The sequence below is a fragment of the Pinus tabuliformis genome, chromosome X (genome assembly GCF_031772625.1).
Source record: "Pinus tabuliformis cultivar Carrire ecotype Pingquan chromosome X, CPIR1, whole genome shotgun sequence".
In the NCBI taxonomy this organism is placed as follows: domain Eukaryota; kingdom Viridiplantae; phylum Streptophyta; class Pinopsida; order Pinales; family Pinaceae; genus Pinus; species Pinus tabuliformis.
The window spans coordinates 12,121,110-12,127,299 of record NC_142308.1 but is presented as its reverse complement, the minus strand read 5'-3'; the positions used below and the strand labels follow the sequence as shown (position 1 = coordinate 12,127,299).

Genomic DNA, 6,190 nt, shown 5'->3' with positions numbered 1-6,190 from the left:
AGAATTTATTTGGCTTCTTCCCGAGGCGGAAGAGTATGAACTATATATTATATTTTAGTTAGTGAGTTCATTTTTAGAATTTTTTTGGAGTGGCCAAGTAATGTTAGCATTAGTTTGGGTTATTAAATGCTATGTATTATTAGGTGCCAGAATTTTGTTTTTGCTATGGTTGCAGGTTGTTGCAGTGGAGCGGTAGCTACATTACAGGTGGTGGATGCATGCAGATGTTGTGTGGTGGCGGGGGTGTAAGATCTAGATGTTTGGCCTTATTGTGGTTACTTGCTACCCAGGAACTGAAACTCTTGACTTGGTTATTGGGCTACTCAATTGTGCTATGTTTTTTCTATGGTTGCAGGTTGTTGCAGTGGAGCGGCAGCTGCATTACAGGTGGTGGATGCCAGCATATGTTGTGTGGTGGCGGTGCCACGTAAGATCTAGATGTTCAACCTTATTGCGATTACTTGCTGCCTTGGAACTGAAACTCTTGACTTGGTTACCGGGCTACTTAACTGCGCTACGCTACAGATGATGTGTGGGATGCGCCTTTTCATTTTCCCTAGTGAGACGACCTTCAAAAATATGAAATTTGCTTTGTTGCCCTGGAACTAAAACTGCCATGGAAATGAAACTCTTGACTTGGTTACCGGGCTACTCAACTGCGCTACGCTACAGAGGACTAAAACTGCCATGGAACTGAATCTCTTGACTTGGTTACCGGGCTACTCAACTGCGCTACGCTACAGAGGATGTGTGGGATGCGCTTACCCGTATCTGAGACAACTTGTCATTTTCCCTAGTGAGGTGACCTTCAAAAAATAGGAAATTTGATTCTCAATTTAGCAATAGAGTGGCTTAAAACCCCAACCCAGTTTTTTGGACAGAAATAGACCCAATCAATCTAGTCCAATATGTAACCTTTAACGTTCATCACCAAAATCAATCACCAAGAAGCACAAACAATTGGAACATATTCCTTATTGCTCCTGTAAATTGCTAGAAGATGGGGATTCTACCACGACATGGGGCCTCTGTATTGCTTAAGGATCCATTTCCTCAATGATATAGGGTTAGATATCACATGAGTTTTTCCTTTCTTTGCTACTTGACTTGGCTGGCTGCTTGGCTACTTAGCTACTTAACTACTTGGCTTGGACACTAGACTGGGCTGGAAACAGGAATTTCCTAGAAGCTTTTGTTGCTCCTAGAACGATTGTCACTACAGCAACTACTATTGGGGCTACTCAATGAGATGCAGTGGAGAAGAAGTGCTAAAGAAGAGAAGTCAGTGCTAGAACTCAAAGGATTGCTAGAAATAAGCTCTACGAATACAAGCTCTACATAACCTGTAAGTGTAACTTGAAGTATTGCTTCTAGAGAACCTGTAAGTGTAAATTGAAGCATTGCTTCTCTATTATTCATGTACTTGTAGATGATAAAATGATGGATACGTAGTTGTTGTTATAGAAAACTTTGTATCATCAACCAATTGTCCATGAAACCCTGGTATAAATGGAAGTTATGTGAAGTGCCTCCAAGCAGCGGAGATCCCAACCAACGACTGTAGCCGACCCTACACAGCTACCAAACATATCAGATTCTTCAAAATCGAGATCATCATAATCATACCTTCAATTCCACCTTGTATATTCTCTTGCCCTACTCCCCCCTGTTGATCAATCAGTCGCTACAACTAGAATGCCCACTGCCTGATGAACTGTAGGCTTCTGTATGGTGGTAATATTAGCGGTATGCTTCGTGGGCTTGGCTTATGGTAAATGGAATTCGGTGGACTTGGTGATGATGGCATAAGTTTACAGGTTACAGGCCTCTCTTTGCAGGACTTGGTTGATAGCTAACCCTTGGGGTTGCCGATTCATGTAATTATGTGCACATGAGCGATGCAAGTCCCTCCTCGGCATAGTTCCAGGGAATTCACAGTGAAATTCATAGTGAGGCAACTATAAGCCATGCAAACATCATAAGTGACAAAAGTTTTGTATCGAACCAAAATTATAAACTATGACCTTCATGCGCCATGTGGACCCCACAAGAAGGCCACGCGCCTTACTACTATGTTCCCCAAAAAAACCATGCAAGACATGGAGGATGCCACATGATTACTTCAAGTCTCTGTTCACCTTGATTAGCTTGATTTTGATCCTACCCTGCCATTGAAATTTCCTCTATGCTTTGCAACTTAAACCTACAATTGAATATTGTATATACAAATATTTCTTAGTCATACTGTATATACAAATATTCCTTTGTGTGTGGTTGTCACGGAAGTATTTTACAGAAAAGTCTCTGTCCATATCATAAGAATTTTTTTTATTTGATGGGTTCTAGTTTACAGATTGGCAAGGGGTTATCTAAAGATGAAAATCCTGTGAACTTAGAAGGTAATGTCGAATATTTACTTTGAAGGTCACATCGAATATTTACTTTAGCATTGTAATGATTTTTCCAAATACAAATTACTGTTCTACCTTGTACAAATTTACATTATATAATTTCAAAAGTCTCCACTGAAAATTAGTCTAAATCACAACAAATTGTTCGATCTTTATTTTTGTAGCTGAAGGCATCAAGAAAGTTTTGGAGGAGAAGATATTTGGAAGGATGAAATCATTCAAGGAATTGATCCTTCAAGTAAATATTTTGTCCTCAAGGTTGGACAATGTAGAAATAACCGTTGAATTTTCTTCACTTATTGCATTTGCATGAGCGTTGAGTTCTCAACCTGAAGTTTTTGACACCAGACATTAGCATCAATTTCACAGAGAATTTACTGTCAGGAAGCTTCCATCCATATTTCAAATTGACATTTTGAAGTGGTCTTTCAAATTTTGCATCTTGTTCTAAAGCTGAAAACATCAAACCCTGTCATCTGTGATATTACTTTCCTATCTAGTTGTTTTGTAATGAGGTCCCATAAATTGTGATCTCTGTTATTATTTTCCCTGCTTGATTTATCTTTTCAGTTTTTAGTAGTTGTTGCAAAGAGGTCCTATTGTTAGAGGTTGATTTTAATAATAAGATAATTGTTTTATTGCCAACAGGGTCTTTTTGTTCTTTTTGCTATTCGTCTGTCTCTTTATTGGGAAAGAAGAACATGTAGTGAACCCTAATTCGGACTCCCACAAGGAACTTTGGCTTGATTTCCCCTCTTTAATTTCCATTTTTGAAAACCCTAGAAACCTTAAGGTGAGAACAATAGGTTTGAACTCCAGAGTAAATGTTTATCTGGATGCTACATCCGATGATCAGAATACAAGCACTGTTCATAAAGCTGGAATTATCAAGAACAAAGTGAATGAGAGAAGGTATTGTGAGCCCCCATCTACTCAACTAGGCTTTGAAATTACTGCGAACCATGCTAAACATTGCAAGGAAACCCTTCTTCCATCTGATGTAGAGTAGAAGACTAAAGGAAGCTCGCAACTGAGCATAACAGTTGTCAAGGTTCTAGAAGAAGAAGAAAGCTTGAAGCCAAGCAAATTAGTGGATATCAACAGTTCTGAGAGCACCAGAAATGAGGAAAAACTATGCAATATCTTTTTAGGGAAGTGGGTAAAGGATGCTTCATATCCTCTTTATCAGCCTGGTTCCTGTCCTTATGTTGATGAAGCCTTTAATTTCCAAGACAATGGAAGGATTGATATGGAGTATCTGAAATGGAGATGGAAAACTCATGGCTGTGAGCTTACCATGTAGGCAAGGCAAATCTTCAGACCCTGCATGTATGCCATGTGCATTAAATTGTACCTTGCATCTCATTACCATTGTTACCATACTATTACGAGTATGGAATTTGGCTGAGTTGTCAACTCTATACTTGCCATACTTGTTTTGACAGAGACTCAATTGTATGGTAACAATGTCTCAGACAGTTGTAGACTTATTTTTGCTTGGAATTAGTTCTCTTTCAGCAGAAATCACGCTCTACAGAGCCATTCAGAGTTGATTACGGTGCAGAGAGTAGTAAGGACAAGTGGAGTTATGATTGGTGCAACAATGATGGGCATATCCAATTCGAGTGCTAGGTTTTTGTGCAGCGGTTATTGCAATTTGTTGTGGTGTGGAAGGTGCACCAGCAAATCTGTGTAGCAAAATGCAGATATCTGTGTGTGATGAGGGCACAGTGAATGAAGGTGCAACACTAGTCATCTTGGGATATCTTCGATATTTACAGACTTGTAATTGCTTTAAAATGAGCAAGTGTGTTGTTCTGTATTTAGCATTATCAATTTTGGCGAATAGTTGGAGTTTGTATTTCTATTTTCTCAGTTATTAAACAGTTAAGTGATTGAAATTCTGCAAATTCTTCTTGATGTTCCAGAATTCTGTTTATGTTGGACTAGTTAGTATATTGTTGACTTTTGACAAATTTTTAGAGAATGTAGTGTCTGTACTTTTGAATATACTGTTCAGATTTTAGTATATCCAGTGAGAAGGGTTTTGATAGGCATACACCATATATATAGTTTCAGTCTTCAGATTAGTAAGTTTCATACTAGTAGATGTAGGGTTTTACTCTTGAAGTACAGATCTGTTGGTCCATGAATACAATTTCAACAACACTGATAATACATATTGTGTATTCATATTTTGGGGTTTCTTTAGAGTTATATTGAATGTATTGTTAACATGTTTTTCGATAAATTTTACCCATTCCTAAAACTGTTTATTTTGCAAGAAGCTGAAACATATGCAAAGAAAAATGGTATATTTCTCATGAAAACCTTAGCAAAGACAACAAATAATGTCAATGAATTGTTCTATGAAATTGGTAATGAATATAATGTCAAATTTTTAGCAATTGCATGCATGCTATTTTTGTCACAAACAAAACTGGTATCCTATTTGTGTGCCTTGCTTGGCTCACTCTTTTTTCACTATATGGTTGTGGTCATCTTTGATTTCTTCTCTGCCACCAACTTATATATACAATGCAACTTACTCAAGATAATGTTTCTTTTTCCTGTACTAATCTTCATCCAGATGAAATGATGTGAATGTGGCGCCCCGGGTATTTTCTTAACAGACAACACTTTAGATTTTCCTTGATAGTACACTGTTCACTTTGTGGAAGAACCATGCGACAGTTTTTGAAGCTTTTAGAAGGTTCTATGGATATCACACTCTTACAATGCTAGTATCTTGAGTAACAACAACCAATTCTCAGTTCATCAAATGAGCGAGCCCTTGTCAGATAGTGATACAATCTATCCTTATCCAAAAGAACTAGATGATTGGATGAGTAATGCAAAGACTTTGGAAAAGTAGTAAGAAGATATGAAAGCAAAATATGTTCACCTCTTCCAGAAGTTCCAACTACCCATGCCACCTAATCTTAGTTTGAGTATAAAGGCATAGTTATAGGTTTTTAGAGCAACGCAGATAGCAATGTTCTGGAAACACAATCAGAGTGCTAACACTCTTTAGCATTTGTCCTAGATTTTAGAGACCAACACAAAATTGAAGCTCCAAATGCTATATGTGATAGAGTCAGAGAGGTGAGAATCAATTGCTTACACCTTTGTGAACATTGTGTAGCAGCACGTTGAAATAATGCTTCTTAGTTCCAACCATAAGTAGTAGATCCCACAGATGAATTTTGATGCTTTTTATTGTTTCAACACAATTGGCCTTGTAGTGTGCCAACTCAACATGGCAGATTCAGAATTGCATATGAATTTTCTATTGGAAGAGAATTCGGTCTAGATTCGTTGCACTAGCTCAACATGTTGAGTGGGACCTTATACAGTAAGGTGGAAAAGATAAGTGCAATTATTAGTTGGCCTTCTCCCTCCATGTGAAATTCCTTATTATGCAATTCCAATTTTGCATAGTCATAGTTGGCTTTTAGCTTCCTTTTTTGCATCAAATTCTACAAATTGATCTAGTCCTAGTTTCTAACATAAACACATTAGCATCGCTTCAATTAGCTCTTCATCATTTCAGAGCTATATATTTTTGAGCCACACATGTTTCTATATGAAGCATCCTTTTAGTTTTCATAGTGTTGATCCAAGGTTAGTGCTTCACAATAAAAATCTTTGATGCCTTTAGATTGTGTATCTTTTGATGTCATTTTCATATATAATATTATGTAAATGCATGTTCCATGCACTAGCCTATAATGATTAGTTGTATCTACGCATATGGGGGCCAACTTATGGACCTTATA

General features: G+C 37.5%; 1 long non-coding RNA gene across 1 annotated transcript; it reads left to right on the top strand.

The window, feature by feature from the left end:
* Nucleotides 1–301: 301 nt before the first annotated feature.
* LOC149138038 (uncharacterized) lies at nt 302–2,809 on the top strand. Its single transcript, XR_016264296.1, has 2 exons — nt 302–1,345; nt 2,576–2,809. It is a non-coding gene; the product is annotated as an uncharacterized LOC149138038 (long non-coding RNA).
* The last annotated feature ends 3,381 nt before the right edge of the window (nt 2,810–6,190 follow it).